General features: G+C 36.3%; 1 protein-coding gene across 1 annotated transcript in view; it reads left to right on the plus strand.

Annotated features, from left to right (window-relative positions):
• The window catches only part of LOC127441219 (glypican-5-like), a 194242-nt gene that overhangs the window by 123948 nt on the left and 48476 nt on the right, over positions 1-21818 (plus strand). The window lies entirely within an intron of this gene.

Consider the following 21818-nt stretch of genomic DNA (forward strand, 5'->3'; position numbering starts at 1 on the left):
TGAGATTTGTATTAAACTTTCTAGAGGTCATGGTTTATTTTATCAGTTATTTTAATTATTATTTTTGTTACGTTTATATGTATTATTATTATTATTATTGTATTTTTACAATTGTTTTTATGATTTCATTTGTGGCCTACTAGTAATTTTCCACCTCTTGTTGAGATTGATTTTCAAGCAAAAGGTTGAAGGAGGAGAGACTAACATGTTTGGATTTTGTATGATTTTAAAGTGTAATTTAAATGTAGAAATATTTATGCTTTATTTTTTCCATGTTTGAATACATTCATTTTATTTTTTTAAATGAAAATCGACCAGTAGAAGTGAAGTATGTGACGATACAATTAATACTAGTCATGATTTGTGTGTCAGTAGGTGAAAATGATTAATAAAACTTACATTCCCTATAATTTAACTGAGCGTACATCCAAATTCAGAAAAGAATCACATTTTCTATGCGTATAAAAGGAGGGTGTCTCTGTCATAGAATTATGCCTGACAATCATCAAGGACACAGTTAATGCACATTTTCTAATATTGTAATTTATTGCATACAGTCCATTTACACTACCAACTTCTTATGAATGTGATGTCTTTGTTTATATCACTGGTGCTTGACAGGGTATGGACTATAATAGGAGGCAGACGGTGGAAATCCCAGAGAAGAACCTCAGAATTCAATTGCACTTAATCCAGCCCATTTGCGCGTTGCATGGGCAATTTCGCCAAACCTACTTGCACCTAGACTTAGCGCATGCTTGCACGAAAATACCAAATTTCTTGTCCATGCCCACTGACTTTGTGCTTATGACTTATGGCATTGTTCTGTGCTTAATGCTAGCACTCTTAAAATAGGGCCCTGTGTGTGTAACTTATTCAACTCTTGTTTTTCATGCAGTAAGGTAATTCCAGAACACAATTCCATCTTATTTTGGATGTGTAGCCTATATAAAGAATTTGACTCACAGTTGCTCCACAAAAAAAGTTTTTTTTTAATATAAATTCTATTTATTGAAATTAATAATCGCAATTACACCCATAGTCACAACTGATTCTGATTCATCAGCTGAAAAGCATATTTTGGAAACATATGTTAAGTTTCGGATGCTGGACCCCAGCTGGTATCCCTCCAGGCTTCTTAAAGTGATAGTTCACCCAAAACTGAATATTCTGTCTTCATTTCCTACCTTTATGATTTGTTCCATACCAGTATGACCATTTTACTTTCATTGCATCTTTCTTCCATACAATGAAAAGTATGGTCACTAAGGCTGTTATTCTGCCTAAAATCTCTCCTTTTTGTGTTCCATGGAAGAAAGAAAGTTGTTCAGGTTTGGAACAACGTAAGGGTCACAATGCATTGTCATCTTTTTTGACCATATATTTAATAAACACAACACACACGCATTTACACATAATCACACAATTGCACGTGGAAAAAAAGCAGAAGAGCATAAAAAATTTTATGAAATGTGAAATCTCCTCGGTGGATGTAAAACAAGATGTGAAACAGTCCAGTCGTAGTGTGCTGTCTGTACATCAGGTCGCCGGTGGGCCGCCCGTCCCGTTAAAGCTCAATAAATACATCTAATTCCTTGTAAATATCCCTGACTGGAATCTGGAGGACAGGCCAACAGCACAGCTGCTTTTGGGTGTGGAGACACAATAGCATCTCTGTGCTCGGGGTGTGTGTTTGTGTGTTTTTCGACACACACACACACACACACACACACACACACACACACACACACACACACACACACACACACACACACACACACACACTTATATATCTGCCCAAATTCAGGAAATTCATGTTGTACTTATACAAATGTAATAAAAAAATGCAAAATGAGGATTCAATAATGATGGGGATGAAATTTAGAATGGTGCGTACAGTTATCCCATCAACGTGCGCTACCCCTCTGTGTCCACTGTATCCACGTCTCCCGCTGAATGCGTTTAGATGCGCTCTAGAATATGGAACAGCCTTTCTGTGAGCCCAGAACTTTTGTAAATACATACATACATATACACACATATGTACATAAATACATATCAAATCAAATCACTTGTATTGTCACACAACCATATACACAAGTGCAATAGTGGGTGAAAGTCTTGGGTGCAGTTCCGAGCAACATAGCAGTCATGACAGTGATGAGACTTATACCAATTTACAATAAACATCAGATTTACACAACACAATTTACATATCTAATATACACATATTTACACACAACACAATATACAAATAATAATATACAATGTACAGTATACAATACACATAATATAGAATACACATACACACAATATAGAATACACATTATACAATAAAAATAGTATATTTAGTATATATAAAATATACAGTAGGTTGTATTGTACTGTATTGACATTCAGGCTGTCGGTTGATAGTCAGTTGCCAGTGTGTTGTTAAGAGAGAATATAATTTATGACAGTCCAGTGTGAGATAATAAGATTAATGAAATGCAGTGCTGATGTATATTGATCGTGAGATATCAAGTGTTCAGAAGTCTGATTGCTTGAAGCTGTCATGGAGTCAGCTGGTGCGGTTCCTGATGCTGCGATACCACCTGCCTGATGGTAGCAGTGAGTGCTGCCTATGGCTCGGGTGGCTAGAGCCTCTGATGATCCTCCGAGCTTTTTTCACGCACCGCCTGGTATATATGTCCTGGAGGGAGGGATGCTCACCTCCGATGATGTGTCTGGCAGTTCGCACCGCCCTTTGCAAGGCTTTGCTTTTGTGGGCAGTGCTATTGCCGTACCAGGCAGTGATGCAGCCAGTCAGGATGCTCTCTACAGTGCTGGTGTATAACCATGTGAGGATGTGGCGGTTCATTCCAAACTTCCTCAGCCATCTCAGGAAGAAGAGGTGCTGATGAGCCTTCTTCACAAAGGCCTCAGTGTGGACGGACCATGTGAGTTCCTCAGTGATGTGGACACCGAGGAACTTGAAGCTGCTGACTCTCTCCACCGGTGCTCCATTGATGGTGATGGGACTGTGTTCTCTGTCTTTTCTTCTGAAGTCCACCACAAGCTCATTTGTCTTGCTGATGTAGAGAGAGAGGTTGTGCTCCTGACACCAGTGTGTCAGTGTGTGCACCTCCTCTCTGTAGACTGTTTCATCATTGTCAGTGATCAGACCTACCACCGTCGTATCATCAGCAAACTTAATGATGGCATTGGAGCTATGTGTTGCTACACAGTCATGTGTGTACAGGGAATACAGGAGTGGGCTGAGAACACAGCCCTGTGGGGCTCCATTGTTGATGGTCAGTGATGAGGAGATGTTGCTGCCCATTCTAACCACCTGGCATCTGCTTGACAGGAAGTCTAGGATCCAGCTGCACAGCGAGCTGTTTAAGCCCAGAGCCTGGAGTTTCACATCAAGCTTGGAGGGCACTATGGTGTTGAATGCTGAACTGTAGTCTACAAACAGCATTCTCACATAAGTGTTCCTTTTTCCAGGTGGGAGAGAGCAGTGTGTAGTGTAGATGCAATGGCATCATCAGTGGAGGAGTTGTTACGGTAAGCAAACTGCAGTGGGTCCAGTGATGGAGGCAGCACAGAGCAGATGTAATCTTTGATTAGCCTCTCAAAGCATTTGCTGATTATGGGGGTCAGAGCAACAGGACGCCAGTCATTTAAGCAAGTGATTTTGGATTGCTTTGGTACAGGCACAATGGTGGACATTTTAAAGCATGTGGGGACCACAGACAAGGAGAGGGAAAGTTTGAAAATGTCCATAAAAACACCAGCCAGTTGGTTTGCGCACGCTCTGATAAATGCTGTCTGGACCCGCGGCTTTACGGATATTCACCCGTCGGAAGGATCAGGTTACATCCGCTACAGAGACGGAGAGTGAACTAACCTCTGTAGCTTCGGCCGCGAGAGCTTTCTCCGTGAGGGCGGTGTTATTTCCCTCAAAACGAGCATAAAAAATATTAAGCTCATCCGGGAGAGAGGCAGCAGTGTTCACGGCGGAGTTTTTATTCCCTTTTAAAGTCCATGATGATATTAATTCCCTGCCACATGCTTCTAGAGTTGGTGGTGTTAAACTGTCCTTCAGTCTTGTCCCTGTACTGGCGTTTGGCTGCTCTGATAGTTTTGCGGAGTGCATAACTGGCTTGTTTATGCTCCTATACACACATATACACACATACACACACACACACACACATATATATATACATACATACATACATACATATACATACATACACACACACATTCATACACAGACACACACATACATACATACACACATACACATACGTAGTGAAAATCTAAATACAAATCGGTTATATACAGTGCAAGGGAATGTAATGGCAGAAGAGGTTGGATGTGTTGGATAATATAAAAAGACTAAGCTGTGTATTGCACATTAATTATTGCTCAATGGGGCAGTTTTAACTGTTCATGAGATGGATAGCCTGGGGGAAAAAACTGTTCCTGTGCCTGACGGTTCTGGTGCTCAGAGTTCTGAAGCGTCGGCCACCAGAACCGTCAGGCACAGGAACAATTGTTTTCCTGTGTAAATTTATATGAAATGTAATAACTTTGTTGCCATGATGATGCAACACATAAACTCTTAAACCTAAATTGGCCATAAAAACAATGTTTTAAACAACTTTACAGCTCAAATAACACATGTTATCTGAAGAATTAAAACACTCCAAGATTTGGCCCCATTCACTTTCATTATAAGTGCCTCACTGTAACCTTGAATTTTGCTTTTTTTTTTTTTTTTTAAAGAAAAGAAGGGACAAGACAAAACTATTTTTTTAATGCTTTTTTTGTGCTCATCAACAGTATGACAATTTTTTTTTAATTGCATGAACATGTGTATTTTCTCCATTATATGTAGTGCATTCTAGATTAATGCATTAAGTTCCCATCTAGGCTTGATTTGTATATAAAATATTTGTTAAGACGTTCCTTCTCTATAATTTAATTATAAACAAGAGTCCAGCTACGGTGAATCACACAAAACGGGAAGCAGCTGTAATGCCAAAATAGGTAAAAGCATTTATTGTGTTAAATCAAATGCCGTTAAATCCACTTAATCTCATAAATTAACATGTTAACTTTAGTAGCCCTAAAAATCGCACTTGCACACACAAGCACGCTCATTGTGGGCAGTGTGAATTGCCCCAGTAGGCTGCCTGAACGGGGTCAACTGCGGAGTTTGTTGATCATTTGCTCTGGATAATCACTTGACCTGTAGTTTTCTGTGTTAAAGGTCCCTACACTACTGGCAGGTATCAGGTGTATGTGTGTGTGACCACACAGTAGTATTCTGTATCAAAGGCTAGTCTCTCTTGTCTGTGGCCTCAGGGAGAATAGAACGCACTGTTTGAAGTAGCTTGTGAATTCAGCTTTATATGAGTTTACTGAAAACTCCCTACTGCACATCTGCTGCCCAACCCACAACCGAGCACAGCCATGAGTTCATTGTGGCCATATTATAAACAATGTCCCCTAACAGTCCAGTGAAGATAAAACAGATAGTTCCAGTAGATAGTGTTTAGCAACAATCCATGATAAAACCACTTTAATGCACAGCCTCTTGTGGCTTATTGCTTTAAGACAGACAACGCCATGAATACTTCAGGAACTAATTCGTAGTTATGTATATGAGGACACTTCTATCATTCAGCACAAGCAAAAATAATCAAACAAATTTCAAAACCCTCTAATGTTTTGCACTTGCACATTTGTTCTAGTTTGTACATTTCTGGTCAACTGATTTGTAAGTCACTTACAAATGAGATAAAAGCTCCTGCTAAATGAATAAACAAATGTAAATGTGTTATTAATCTAGAGCTATTAAGAGCTGTGGTCTTACGCTCCATTATTCTATTTAAGTTATATATTAGTTCCAACTCCAAATTCTATTTGGATTGACCATTTTTTTTAATCTGTTGTAAAATAGCAGAAAAAGACACACATCAACTGAGTGTGTTTTGATTTTAGATTTTGTGAAGCACTTTGTGCTAAATTGCTAAAAGGTGCTATATAAATAAAGTTATTGTTTTACTATCAGTGACTGCTCATCAGTTTCTATCAATTTCAATAATTACATATTAGTTGCTACAAACCTTTCATCGTTGCTTGATAAACCTTTCCATTTTGTTTGACAACTGTTAAAGGGATGGTTCACCCAAAAATGAAATTTCTCCAATCATTTACTCACTGTCATGTCATCCTATATGTTTATGACTTTCTTTCTTCTGCAAAACATAAACAAAGATTTTTAAAATGATATTTCAGCTCTGTTGGTCCTCACAATGCAAGCGAATGGTGACCAAAACCTTGAAGGCACGAAAGGTAGTATAAAAGCAATCCACAAGACTCCATTGGTAAATACATGTCGTCTGAAGTGCTGTGATAGGTGTGGGTGAGAAACAGATCAATATTAAAGTCCTTTTTTAACTGTAAATATACACTTTCACTTTCACTTTTTATTCTGGTGTGGAAGTGACTTTCACTTTCATATTCAGCCACCTACTGGTTGGGGCTGGTCAAATGTGGCGATTTATAGTAAAAAAAGACTTAAATATTGATCTGTTTCTCACCCACTTCTATCATGTCGCTTCTGAAGATATGGATTTAACCACTGGAGTCTTATGGATTACTTTCATGCCTCCTTTATGTCATTTTTGGAGCTTCAAATTTCTGGTCACCATTCACTTGCATCGTATGGACAAACATAGCTGAGATATTCTTCTAAAAAGGTTTATTTGTGTTCAGCAGAAGAAAGAAAGTCATACACATCTGGGATGGCATGAGGGTGAGTAAATGATGAGAGAATGATCATTTTTGGGTGATCTATCCCTTTAAGAAGCATTATGATAGGTGTGGGTGAGAAACAGATCAAAATTTAAGTTCTTTTTTTACAATAAATTCTCCTCCTTGCCCAGTAGGTGGCGATATGCATGAAGAATGCGAATCACCAAAAACAAACAAAGAAGAATGTGTTTAAGAAAGTTAAAGTAAAAATTGGAGATTGATAGTAAAAAAAGGTTACTAGATTAGTGGATATTTTCCCTTCAGGTTCAGGGGTAGTGTGGTTCATCATATAATCAATTCATCAATAATGCAGACTGATGGTTTCGACAAGAGCATACTGCATACCATCGATTAACAACTTTGAAGCTCACGATAGGTCTGTCTTTAAATGTTTTTAGTTTAGTTTAGTTTAAACTTTATTATCCATTCAATTTGACATAAAACTGAATTTTGTCTTTCAAAACTCGTCCTGCACTGTTTGTTGTACACCTATGAATGAGGTGTCAAATGGACCGGCTTAATGAGGAGAGGTTTGTTCGGGTGTACGATGTTTATAATGCCTCTTTTTTTATTAAAACATCATGTTGTGTGTATCAACATGCCTTAACCATGGACAAATCGATGCATGACCTCTAGTGCCTTTTGCTTTATTTAATGCTTGTGTGATTTTAAATACTGCAAAAATCAGTTAGAGAAATCTGGCCCTGTCTCTTTATCTTTGCCTCTGTGTTTCGTAAAGTCATGCACTTATATTCTAGACAACACTGTCACAAACCTTGCATCACGCAAGCAGAACAAAAACCTATGCTTCCAAAACAGGATGGATGACTAATCTTTAGTTCCCTCTCTCTCCTCTGTCTGTTCTCTCATTCATTTATCCCACCTCACCCACCTCTCTGATAAAGAGACAGACAGAATGAGGAAGACAGAAAGACAAAAAGTGAGACAGACTGACTTAGAAAGAACAGGCATTTGTCTTCTCCTCTCAAAATGCTACAAACATGATACTGTATATACAAATGAATATGAAAATACAAATGACAATAGAAAGTGAAAATTTGTATTCTACTTGAAACAAATTATAAATTGTTAAAATCACATGCTTCATGTCCAACAGTATAGTGTTTGCTGGCCCACTAGTTATAAAAGGGCTCTGGTGACCCACAAACATGTCCTTACAGCGTTTTATCATGTTAATTCACTGGCTGATGGACGATATTTCACAGCGTTAATCCTCAGAGCTGAATGTGAAATCATGACTCCCCTACGGCTCCGTCCGAGCACCACGTCTTCTGTGTCCACGGAAAATATGTGTGCATTTGCCAGGCAGCCTGAAGTGTTTAAAATCCCTTTTCCTTAAGGAGAGGAGGTCAGTGACTTCAACACTGTACCACGTCAGACGCCGGGCTCTGTTTGTTCTGGAGACGAAGGGCTCAGAGTGAAAGAATGCGACAGAAAAAAGGAGAGGAGGAAAGTGAAGTGAGGAAGGAGGAGAGGGCATTCACAGACCTTCTTTGGGCCTTTTTGCCACTCTGTCTTTCTCTCTTGCTCCCTGTCTGTCTCTTCTTTCTTCTTCATCTTGTCAATTCAATTCCATTCAAAATGGCTCTGTTATTGAAGTTGAGAAACAATTCTGTCACTCAGCCTCTTTTGTCTTACCTTTTGTCTTTTTGTCTTTCTTTGTCTGTCTGTCTGTCTGTTTCACTTTTTGTCTTTCTTTCTCAATCTTTGTCAGTCTGTCTGTTTTTTTCTGTCTTTGTCAATCTATGTCAGTCTGTCTCTCTTTTTCTCTCCTGTTTCAGTTTTTATCTGAATTCTGCCTGTCTCACTTTTTGTCTGTTTTGCTCAATCTTTGTCAGTCTCTCTTTTTCTGTCTCTCTCTGTTTTTCTCTCCGTCTGTCTTTTTGTCTGTCAATCTTTCTGCCTGTCTCGCTTTTTTGTCTTTCTCTCTCAATCTTTGTCAGTCTGTCTCTCTTTCTTGCCTGTCTCTTCTCTGTCTCAGTTTTTATCAGTCTGTCTCTTTCTGTCTATGTTTCCATCTCACTTTTGTCTCTCTTTTAATCTTGGTCAGTCTGTCTCTCTTTATGTCTTTTTTCATCAGTCTCTCTCACTTTTTGTCTGTTTTTCTGTTTGTCTCACTTTTTGTATCTCTCAGTCTTCATCAGCCTGTCTCTAACAATCTTTTGTCTGTCTTTCCCTTTTTCTGTCTTTTGCTTGTCTATCTTTCTGTCTGTCTTTATAAGTCTTTGTCAGTCCGTCTCTCTTTCTGTCTCTCTGTCAGTCTATCTTTTTTTCTATCTGTCTTTCTCACTCTTTGTCTGTCTCTCTCAATATTTGTCAGTCTGTCTGTCTTTCTGCCTGTCTTACTTTGTGTCTATTGTTCTGTCTAACTCTCTCTGTCTCTGAACCTCTGTCAGTCTGTCTCTTTCTGTCTCTCTGTCCTTTTTTTTTTTTTTTTTTTACAGTTTGTCTGTCTCACTTTTTGTCTGTCTCTCTCTCAGTTGTTCAGTCTGTCTCTTTCTGTCTGCCACTTTTTTCTATCTGTTGTCTAACTTTTTTCTGTCTATCTGTCTGTCAGTCAGTCTGTTCATTTTTTTGTCAGTCTGTCTCTTTCTGTCTGTTTCTCTCTCCTTCTTTAATTATGTCACTCTCTCTCTCTCAGCCTCTTTCTGCCTGTCTGTCTGCCTCACAGTCTTTGTCAGTCTTTTTCGGTCTGTCTGATTTTTTTCTGTCTGTCTATTTTTGTCTGACCCACTGTCTCTCTGTCAGTCTGCCTTTCTCAGTACATCTATCTGTCTGCACCTCTCCTTTTGTCTGTTTCTCTCTCCTTAATTCTGTATGTCAGTCTCTCTCTCTCAGCCTTTTTCTCACTTTTTGTCAGTCTGTCTCTTTCTTTCTGTGAGCCTCTCTCCCTCTTTTTGTCATTTCCTTTAGCTTTTATGTCTGTCTTTCTTTTTCTGTCTGTCCCACTTTTGTCTTTATTTTCCTTCTACTTACTGTCAATTCATTTCCATTAAAAGGGCTTTATTGGCATGATTGTCAACAATGCAATATTGCCAAATTTGAGAAGAAATTCTCTCCCTCTCTCAGCCTCTATCTTATTCAATTTTTGTCTCTCTGTCTTATCTTTCTGTCTGCCTCTGTCTCGTTCTCTTTCCTGTGCTTTATTATTGACATGACACAAGTTACAATGTATTGCCAAAGCATTTTAAAGGTTACAAAGAATCAAACTCCTCTCTGTCAGTAGTGCTACTAGACTGGTCCAGACAGGCTCTCATGAGGTGATGGAGCCTGGCTTTTTAATGGTGGAGCTGTGAACTACACACACCCCAACAGTGTGCGTCTGTGTTTGTTTGTGTGTGTGTGACTGTTCATGAGAGTGTAGAGCATGACCTAAGCAGCAAAAAAACTCATCAGGGAGTCGTGAGAAAGAAAGCTTGGAGTTCTGCCTCACACACACACACACACACACACACACACACACACAGCTGCTCTATTGCCTTTAAATGTCTTAATAATATCTTCTTGCATGTTTGGAAGCTCTCTGGTGAGGTATTGTCCTTTTTTCAGATTAATAAACCTGATCACTCTATCTCTCTCCTTCTTTATTTCTCCCTGACACTTCTCTCTCTCTCTCCCTCTCTCTCTCTCTCTCTCTCTCTCTCTCTCTCTCTCTCTCTCTCTTTCTTCTTGATGCCAGGGTGTGATAAATATGTAATATTTTACCCTAATTTTGGTCATTAACTGCCGGAATGTGTTTTCTTAAGCCTCACTGTTTTTTTCAACAAACCAGCATGAACTATTAGCCACTAACACAAACACACACACAATTACACACACCTCAACCTGCTCTTGCGAGAGGATCAGTCACTCTGGAAACATGGGATTTACAGTCAATAGAAACTGTAGGGCACACAGAGAGGAATTTAATCTTGTACATTCCATTGGACCTGTGTGTGTGAGCTGATTTGTTTTTTTTTTTTTTTTTTTTTTTTTTTTTTAAGATATTTGGTTAAAGGAGTATTTTGTACATTTTTAGAGTTAGTGAAACACTGAAAACATTTAAATATCTTGAGTAAATAACTAATTTGTTTTTGATTACCAGAGTAATTCTGTGGCGGATAGCAAAGACATTACTGCAGCCCTTGTACTTCCAGATTCACAACCACTCTGAACTTATCGATTACTGATCAATAGCACATGAAATATGAATAGGACAAACAAGCTTTCTTACACATTCTCCTGACAAGTTTCCAGTGTCAAGCAATTATTCTTTGTACTGTTAATAATGGAAGCAAAAAAAAAAATCACAGCCAATCAATTCAAGTTCATGTTTTTCCTTATATATTTTTTTTTGATCTGTCGATTTAACACTTTAATTCAGTGTGATTAATTATATAACAAATAACCTGTTAAAAAAAAATTAACGTGATGTTCACGGACCATAAAAAGGAATATTCCTACTAGGGATGTCCCGATACTGATACTGGTATCGGGTTTAATACCGTGCTCATGTACTGGTACTCGTACTTGTAAAAATGCTCCGACACCATTAACCGATACCATCTGATGTACGAATGTCCGCACGTAAACATTCAGCACACAATTTAAAATCTTGTTATGTCTTAGTGTGATTATTTAACCACAAAAGTTGTGATTTAATGAGATAAATACATAGTTTGCATGTAATTAAAATGTGAGCGCTTGTGAATGTGTGGAGACAGTGTTGTGCTGACGCCGGCTGCTCATACCTGTTAAAGCTCCTCCTTGGCTCATACAAGGAAAACACCATCATGTGCATCGCACGCTCTGTTTGTAGCAGATGACAGTAAACAGAGTGCAAATTCACATTGCAGCACAAGGTACATACAGAGTACATACTTATTTAATTAAATAGCAGCATTTTGCGGTTAATTATCACTTTGAGTCACATAACGACCGGGTTTTCCAGAGTGGGAAGCTGCCATCATAAGTCAGAGCTCCTTGGTCAAAACAACACAGAAACACTTCAAAACAAAAGCTCCGTCAAATTAAAAGCTAAATTTATAGGAAAAAAGTATGACAGAAATATATCACTACTATAAAGTTATGTAATATTCACTGTAATACTACTACTGCTACTACTACTACTACTAATAAATCAGTAGTAATTGTACATACATAAGCAGTATCTAACAACTGTGATATTGGAACATCCCTAATTCCTACCATCGGCGCAATTCAAGCTTGAAGTACCACCTGTTTTCTCCAGGGGGCAGTAAGCAAAACTCCAGCTGTATAGGGCAACGCGCAGCTTGAACAAACCACACTGCAGACACCACAAGATAAGATCTTACTTTCAAACACAGTTTGATGAAGCGCCGATTCGACCCCAGGAATCTTAAGACATGTTTTTCAGACTCGGTTTTTCAGACTCGGTTTAACTTGACATAGCGACCCAAAAATGTTATGTTTATGACGTGACTCAAACAAATTGAGACACTCCAAAAGCATCCATTTGACACAGGTGTACATCAGCTCGTCCTTAGACAAGACTTTATACTAAATCTATCTCGGACTGATTGACCAATTCAATTGCAAAATAGATTGCTGTGTACTTTAGGCCAGTGATAGGCTCATGTTCAATAATATGGAAATAAACAATATACTGGATTCTAAAGCCATTTCTTTTTTATTATATATATTTTTATAACATATACTGTATTTTTTATTTATGTTTATTTAAATATAACTATTTGTAATTATTTAATCACTATATTATTAATTATTGTTGTTTGGGAGGGCTTTCTCACAAATATTAACTTATGCGATTAATTGCGATTAATTCGATTAAATAATCGACATACCTTGTAATTAATTCGATTTAAAATTGTAATCTATTTACAGCCCTATTTTTTTTCTTCAAAATTGAATTTACTTTTTCAACTTATTTTTATAGACAGTGTAGGAGGACAAAGGCGATGATAAGGAAAAGGGGAAATGATTCAAACTCATGTTACCTAAACGAGTACCGCCACATAACATTTGACCAATGAGATTTCACAGTGGGAGGAGCAACCCAGCACAATGTGAATTAAATAAAACTGTCACATGTTGCTTGTCTGCAGTCACTGCTGGCTAGGTTGAAAGATTTGATTACAATGGAAGTAAATGTGATTTATCGCTTGTCGTTTTAACCTTGTCTAGCCAGCCTGGATACAACACTATGTTAATTTCTGACCATTCCAGTGGCATGCAGATCATCAAATGAGCTTGTAACAATAGTCACTCTAGCAGTGACTTCACCCATAGTGATATTTTTACTGTAGGTTGCCCAATCTTGCTTTGGGAAAAATCTTGAGCAGATGTCTGTGCTGGCTGTGATTTGTGCTCTCTCAGGGCGACAGTCCTTGCCCTGATCTTCTGTGAACAGGAAGAGAGGGACACACAAGCGATGATCTTTATTTGCGAATTGAACTCCCTTTATACAGTATTCTTTAGCAGTGGAGTATATGTATAGTGTGTGTGTGTGTCAGAGATGGAAAGATAGCGTCTCATATTCCATGTGACTTCCCAGTTTGCATAGCTTTGTACTGGCTAAGATTCTGACCTTTTGCACTTGCCAAGCAGCCAAACTATAAGGACTGGTTGATCTTTCAAATTGTTGAAATAAACAGTGTAAATAATTTAGTGGAGCTTTCTAAGTCACACATTGCTATAAGTATTGCTCAAACTTAGGGCTAGATATCTAAATAAGCCCTTAACTCTATTAAACTTGTCCTATTTGTTCTACGGAGTGAATGATACTTACAATTATCTGTCAGTTTTTTCGCCTGGCAGACAGCAAAGCGGGCGAAATGATCCCATAGACTTACATTGAGGGAGCTATATCTAGCACCACTCTCATTTTCAGGTAAAATATAGTGCAATACATCCACCTTTATATTAAAACAAAAACTTAAATTAACATCTATTATGTTCTATTTGGGCTTTCAATAGATTAAAATAATTAATTGTGTTCTTTTTTTTTGTAGTTAGCAGGATCAATCTCACATTTTGAATTTTTCTTTTATCCCTTTCAAAATTAGGTGCTTTCAAATTTAACGCACTTAGTGCCTCGTTTAAGCGAAGAAAGCAAAATATGTATGAAAGATATTGTCAAATGATGTCGCATCAGTCCTTAAGTGGTGTTTTCATTAACTTTAGTACCATAATAGAATATTATGCTTGTAGATGATTTTATGGTTTAGTGAGTTTTGATGCTAATTAAATTCCACCGCACAAAAATGAAAAAAAAAATTCCATCTAGAAATTTAAAGAAGAGAAGTAAATGTGTTAATTGTGTCTCTTAAATTAAAATTTTAAGTTAAAGTTAAGCTCAATCCACAGAGTTTTTTGCATATTGTTGATTACCACAAAAAATTACTTTGACTTGTCCTGTGTTATAGTGAGGCAATCTTACAATGGAAGTGAATGGGGCCAATAAGTAAACGTTTAAATACTCACTGTTTCAAAAGTATAGCCAATAGACGTAAACAATATGCATGACAATGACAACACCGTAAACCCTAAAAGGACTGTTCAAATTATGATTAAAAAAATGTATGGCTCAAATAATACCAAAGTTTTACAGAATGATTAAAGTAGGGTTTTTTATATATATATATATATATATATATATATATATATATATATATATATATATATATATATTTAAAATGATAAGCTTCACATTTCTGCCTTTAAACCCTCCAAAACTTGGCCCCATTCACTTCCACTGTAAGTGTCTCACTGTTATCCCGATTTTTGGATTTCTTAAAGGTGCAGTATGTAAGATTCAGAAACCCTTGTTATTAACGACACCTGTGGCCGTTAAGTGAACTGCAGCCAGCTAAGAATGCCAATTCAGTGTCGGTTTTGATCCCCAAAACCGAACAAAGGTCCCTATAGGAATCAAATGCCCTGCTGATGTTCACTCGAGTTTTCGCTCGACCACGATTATGTTCCCGCGTAGCCAGACAGGATTCAGTAGATAATTTTTTGGCTTACTTGGAGACCCTGCACTCTGACCCCAGCTTAGCTATGGATATGTGAAAAAGAAAGAATTTCACTGTATATGTGCAAATGTATAATGTGTGATAAATAAATAAAATTATTTAAAAAAAATTATCGTTTTGTGTAGGAGTCGGTGTTGTGCTGGGAGCTGGATGTTTGCTGGATTCCATCTCTAAGATAACATTACCTAGTGTTGCAGAATGTTGTCGCTGTTAAATAGTGGAAGAGAAGCACTGAGTCAAGGCTCTCGGGAGCGTGCATAAACGTTACATCCTTTGGATTTTCCCAGCAAAAGCAACCCACTCCCTTTGCATGAAAATCAGTCTACAGGCTTTAATAGGCAACCTAGGAAGTCTGGGAAGGGCTCATTTTTTAAGTTGCATTACAAGCTGTTCACACATTGACAAAAAAAAAAAAAATGTGTTACATATTGCACCTTTAAAGAAAAGATGTAACTTATTATTATTTTTTTTTTCTGGTAATCAACATTATGCCACAAAGGCTGTCGATTGAGCTTAACTTGTATTGAACACTGAATATTCCTTAAACGTGTAAACATTGGCAGCACTAGTTCCACTTTTGTGTTGATTTGTTTGTAAACCACTCTCTTATCCCATTATTCAGAGAATTACAGATAAAGACAGATTTGAATGATTGGGTCTTTAGCCAGTAATAAACTGTAACCATGGTCACCACAGCCTTTCATTCTTTACTTAATTCTTTATAGTGTGTATAATTAGAGTGCTTTAGCAAGAAATGAGTCTAGAGACACACTGTCGTTCATCAGGGTGGGCCAAGTTACTGAATACTGAACAGGTGTTGATTCGTACAGTAAACATGGGTGATAATATGTTAATTTGCTCATTGTTGTGACATCATAAGCATGACTTTTTCAACCCGTTTTGGAGCTTAGTTTTTTTAGAAATGGTTTGGGTGACTGGGAAGGGAGTTTTGAGTTGTTAATGTAAGAAAATGTCTACATAGTAAATCAAACTCGAACGTATTTCAAAAGAGTAAAGAAAATCATGTTTTGCTTTATATGTGCCCTTTAATTATGCTGGGGTGCCAAGCTATATCTGTACTAGGATAAGCAAGTGTGTATTATGTTTATTAATAGTGCAGCAGAGCATGCTTTCAAATGCAGAGAGTACTGTGTACCTGCCTACCAATAAAATAGATTAGCGGACAGGAATAGGTTGGACAGCACCTGTCCTCATAACCTGTAGTTTAAAATGAAGTATTATGACAAGATGAAACTTTACCAGCAAGTAATATGCTCAGCCTAGACTGTACATGTTCGTAAAAGATTTTTCAATGCATTAATTTAGAGAATGGCTTCCCAACCTTCTTTGTCAGCTGAGCTCATATGATCTAAACTATTTACTTTACAAAAATATAAAGCTACCCCCTGAAATATTTACTTAGATGTATGAGAGATCTTTATATGTTGTTATTTGCAAATTATAAAATTATTTGCTTTTTTAATCAAATAACTAGTTTCCTATTTTTTATAAGATCATGCAAGTGTCCTCTTTAGTTTTAACTGTATATGTTTTTAATTTAATTTAATTTAATTTAATTTAATTTAATTCAGCAGTTGTATTTCTGCCACAATTTTCCAAACTCTCTGTAGTTCCTTTGTGAACCCTTAGAGGTTTGCGATCCTCCATTTGTGAAACCTTGACTTAGTGAGATCAAATTCTCCTAAGAGTTGCTTTGGATTTTAAAGACTGAAAAATAAAAATGCTCAGGTGCACATGAGAAATGTGGCCACATTATACTCGGATGTGTGTTTTATAATGTTGTTGTGAATTTGCAAAATGATCAGGCCTCTCAGATTGTAGCCCTCTGTAGAATTATCTATGGCAAAAGCATACAAAATATGGGCTGAAAAAGATTTTTCTACAATTAAGTTAAAGGGATAGTTCACCCAAAAATGAAAATTCTCTCATCATTTACTCACCCTCATGCTATCCCAGATGTGAATGTGTTTCTTTCTTCTGCTGGACACAAATGAATATCTCAGCTCTGTAGGCCCATACAATGCAAGTGAATGGTGGCCAGAACTTTGAAGCTCGAAATAGGACATAAAGACGGCATAAAATTAATCCACAAGACTCCAGTGGTTTAATCCATGTTTTCTGAAGCGATATAATATGTGTTGGTGAGAAACAGGTCAATATTTAAGTCCTTTTTTACTATAAAAGTCCAGTAGTTGGCGATATGCATGAAGAATGCAAATCGTCAAAAACAAAAGAAGAATGTGAAGTAAAATGTATAGTTATTATGTATAGTTTATATGACTTAAATATTGATCTGTTTCTCACTGACACCTATCATATCGCTTCTTAAGATATGGATTTAAACACTGAAGTCGATTGGATTACTTTTATGCTACCTTTATATGCTTTCTGGAACTTCACATTTCTGGCCACCATTCACTTGCATTGTATGGACCTACAGAGCTGAGATACTTTTCTAAAAATCTTTGTTTGTGTTCTGCAGAAGAAAGAAAGTCAAACACATCTGGGAGGGCATGAGTTTGATTAAATGATGAGAGATTTTTCATTTATTTCAGTATATATATATATATATATATATATATATATATATATATATATATATATATATACTGAACAAAAATATAAACACAACATGCAACAATTTCAAAGATTTTACTGAGTTACAGTTTATTTAAGGAAATCAGTCAGTTGAAATAAATTCATTAGGCCCTAATCGAATCTAATCAATGCGTATGGAAAATTTCTGGGATCTTTTATTTCAGCTCATGAAACATGGGACCAACACTTTACATGTTGCATTTATATTTGTGTTCATTATATATATATATATTATATATATATATATATATATATATATATATATATATATATATATATATATATATATATGGATGTCTCTTTAAAAGGATAGTGCACCGAAAAATTACAATTCTGTCATCATTTACTCAACCTCATGATGTTCCAAACACATATAACTTTCTTTCTTTCTTGCATGAAACACAAAAGGAGAAGTTTGGCAGACAGTCACCATTCACTTGCAATGAAAATATACAATGAATGTAACATTCTGCCTAACATCTTCTTTTGGGTTCCATTGAGGAAAGAAAGGGTAAACTGTCCCTTTAAATGCTTAAAAAAAAAAAATATATATATATATATATATATATATATATATATAATTCAGACCAGAGTGTACTGTAAAAGTGCCTTCTACAATGTTGAAATACTGTCTCAAGGTTACAAATCATCTTCTGTGTTTGCGTGAATCTGCACGTGGCTGTTTTGGAAAGGGCAATCATCTACTCCCATGTGCATTATCAGGACAAAGTTAGAAACCCCAGCCATGAAGGTTCAGTCATGCATGTGTGGAGGTTGTCATTACCGTCCATTAATATCTACTGTATATTTAACTGTCTGTCTGTTTGCCAGTCTCTCTTGCTTCTGTCTGACCTCCCATGCTTATCTATAGAGCCACGTCTCTCACTGGCTGACTTATAAGCCTTGGGCAGGGTGTGAAAAGTCACAATGAGTGCACGCAGCCTGCTGACTCCTGATTGTTCTGAATCAAAGGTTAAAGGGTCATCTGAGTTAGACCTTTACATTGACATTTATTTCCCTGGTGGGCACTTCCGTGACTTCAAAGGAAGTGTATACTAAAGAAGTGTGATGACATTTAGTCCTCAGCAGGTAGCGAAAGATTAAAATCAAATACTTTACCTCACTACACTCAAAAGTCTTTTACTGGACTAGAGGGGAAATCGAGAGTGAAATGTCAGTGGAAAGTTTCATATGTATTGTTCAAGTAGAGTGGATTTGAATGGATGTCTCCATACAATCTTAGACCAGTTGTAAAAATGCTTCTAATACACATATTATATTATCAGTGTAATCTTTTTAATAGGGATAGTTCACACAAAAATGCAAATTCTGTCAACATTTATTCACCATAATGTAGTTCTAAATCCAAATGGCTTTCTTTCCTTTGTGGACTACAAAAGGAGATGATATGCAGTTTGCTTGTCTCAGTCAACATTCACTTTCATTGCATCTTTTTCCCCCCATAAAATGAATGGTGACTGGGGAATACATCTCAGATTTCCAGTGTGGTGTCAGACTTTTGGACCCTGATGTATGTATAGAGAATGTTAAGAATTAAAATAAAGATCTAAACGAATGTCCACAAATTGAAAACTGAGCTCAACATGTTTGGATTTCTTTGTTGGAAATACACCTGACTAGAAAACTAAAAACTACTTATTGATTTTTGTACATGGACATTAATTATACCATGGTATTCTTTGAAATACCTTGCAGTGACATGCAGATTGCAACAGTATATAAATATGGTAATCATTCAGAACCATGGTATATACAGTATAAAATAAAATGGTATTACATCAGATACTATCACTGTACCATACTGCAACAATATGTTTTATAAGAGTGTGTTGACATTTATAATCACCATATTGGTTTCAGTGTTTTACATGTGCATACACTTCATTATATAAAAACAAAGATACCATTAAAAAAGCCACATTGCACATTGCAAAAGCCACTTAACAATGCATGTTTCTCACAGTGGCCATTTTGCATAGAGACATAGTAATATTAGAATAGTATTTTTATATTTTTTATATGAGATGAAGGCTCTTGTCCTATCAGTCTTAGTGGAAAAAAAGCCGCTTTAGTCTGCATATGGTCAGAGACTATTGAGAAGAGATGGGCCTCTTCTATTAAAAGGAATGGGAAAAATTGGAACGGTCAATGGATGTAGAAAAAGGAAATCCTGCCTTACAGGTAAAAGAGCCAATCAGCTTTTTGATACAGACATCGCCTGTGAATCAACTCAAGAACGTGCATGCGCATTAGCTAGACAAGCCAGGAAAACAGCATTTTTTAGTGTGATCTAAACTAACGAAGCACAATTTATGAAACCAGTGTTGTCAGATTGTACTGCGGATTTAAAATACAGTATGTTAAATATATTATCGTAATCTTAACTAAGTGTTTTGTAGATTTCGATCTTTCCCCATTCAAGTAGATAGGTATTTGTATGCCTCTTGTTTACATAGAGAAATATCTGCCCAGCCTGCCTGAGAGCATTCCAAAGATGGCCGCCAAGTGGACTGACTTGCCTTGAAAGTCAGTCCACCAGCTGAATATTACTTACTTTATCTCATTAATCCACTGTAATTGGATGCTTTCACACTTGGGCAGTGTTGGGGAGTAGCTAACTACAAGTAGCGACACTACTAACTTAACTACATTTTTCAGTAGCTTGACAGTAGCTTTGCTGCTTTTAAAACAGAGTAGCTTTTCCAGAAGTGAACTACTTTTCCCAGCAAGTAGCAGTGTAGCACGTCCAAACGCTACATCGTGTTTTGGTCAGATTATAACTAATAGCCTTCTTTATTGCGAAGAAGCCAAACTTCAGCCGGCAATACGTCTGAAGAACTTAGTCTCTTTCCTCTTCTTCTTTTGTAACGGCAGATCACAAACTAAAATAGTGCATTACCGCCATCTAAAGGCAGCTTATTATGGCTCACTTGGATAAAAAGAGATTGTCTGATGTTTATGTAAATCGACCAACCACAGTTTGTTTACTTTTACAAGATGTACAAATCGATAAAAGAACACCATTCTATTCAATGAAATAAAGAATGTTTCAGACACTTTGTTCTTAATAGACAACACAACAGCATATTTACCTTTACTATTTTAAATAAAATAATTCAAAATATTATTATTGCCTTTTGAGGGATTTTGTTTCTGTTCTGAAAATGTTTATTTCACTTCTCATCATCTGTGTGTTATTGGGAGAATTATTATTATTATGCAGTATGTGTATATATATATATATATATATATATATATATATATATATATATAATATATTAATATAAATTAATTGTTATTATAATTCCTATCATGCATAACTATTTGATTTCTCCATTTCTTAACATTTAATAAACTATAATTTTCATGTAAAATAAATACAATTATTGGTAAAAGAAATAATTTATTATGGCATGTATTAATATGCAACAATCTAGGGTGACCATACAGCCTCTTTTTTTGACCCGAACAACGTGAACAAATATTTGTATCGCAACCTCTGTATGTGACCTGTAAAGCTGGCACTTGCATGTCAATGGCAAAAAAAGTCAGAAAATACAATGAACATGAACACAGGTGAGGGGAGAAACAAGCCTTTATTCACATATTATCCTTACTCAATATTATGTGACAAGCACAAAACGTCAGCCCAAGGAGAGTTTGTCATAAAAATCTGATCTTTAGGGAAGTAGGCTACACTTGGCCACATCAGGAGGACTTAAAAGTGTGTAGTATAAAAATTATTTTGTATTTTTTTTATGTTATTGTATTTTATTTTATGGCCATTTTTAACTGTATTAATGTTACTATTCATAAAATGTATTAAATACATTTAATATTTTTTATTAAATTCATTAAATGTATTTAATTATACATTTATTAATTAATAAATGTTATTAGTGTAAATTGTATTAATATTATTGGTTTGATAGTAACATTGTAAATAAATATAATGTTATTAAGTAGCTTCAATGTAGCTAGATACTTTTTGATTGTAACTTGTAGTGTAGCTAACTATTTTTTCAAAAGAGTAGCTAGACTGTAGTTAACTACTTTAAATTATGAGTAGCTTGTCAAACTACAGTTACAAAGTAGTTTCCCCAACACTGCTCTTGGGAAAAATTAGTCATGCCTGACTGCAAACAAAGCATTTTGACGAACCAAAACTTGTTTTTACTATTATTTGTTTCAGGTCTGGTACCAAGATTCAATCTTTGGGGGTCAATTTGATCTTTAGGGTGGGCAAGTGGTTGTCTCTTCATCAGACTGGGATGGGGATGTCAGAGGTTTCTGACAAGGCACAAGCAAAAAAAAAAAAAAAACAGCCAT

The sequence above is a fragment of the Myxocyprinus asiaticus genome, chromosome 5, assembly GCF_019703515.2.
Source record: "Myxocyprinus asiaticus isolate MX2 ecotype Aquarium Trade chromosome 5, UBuf_Myxa_2, whole genome shotgun sequence".
NCBI lineage: Eukaryota > Metazoa > Chordata > Actinopteri > Cypriniformes > Catostomidae > Myxocyprinus > Myxocyprinus asiaticus.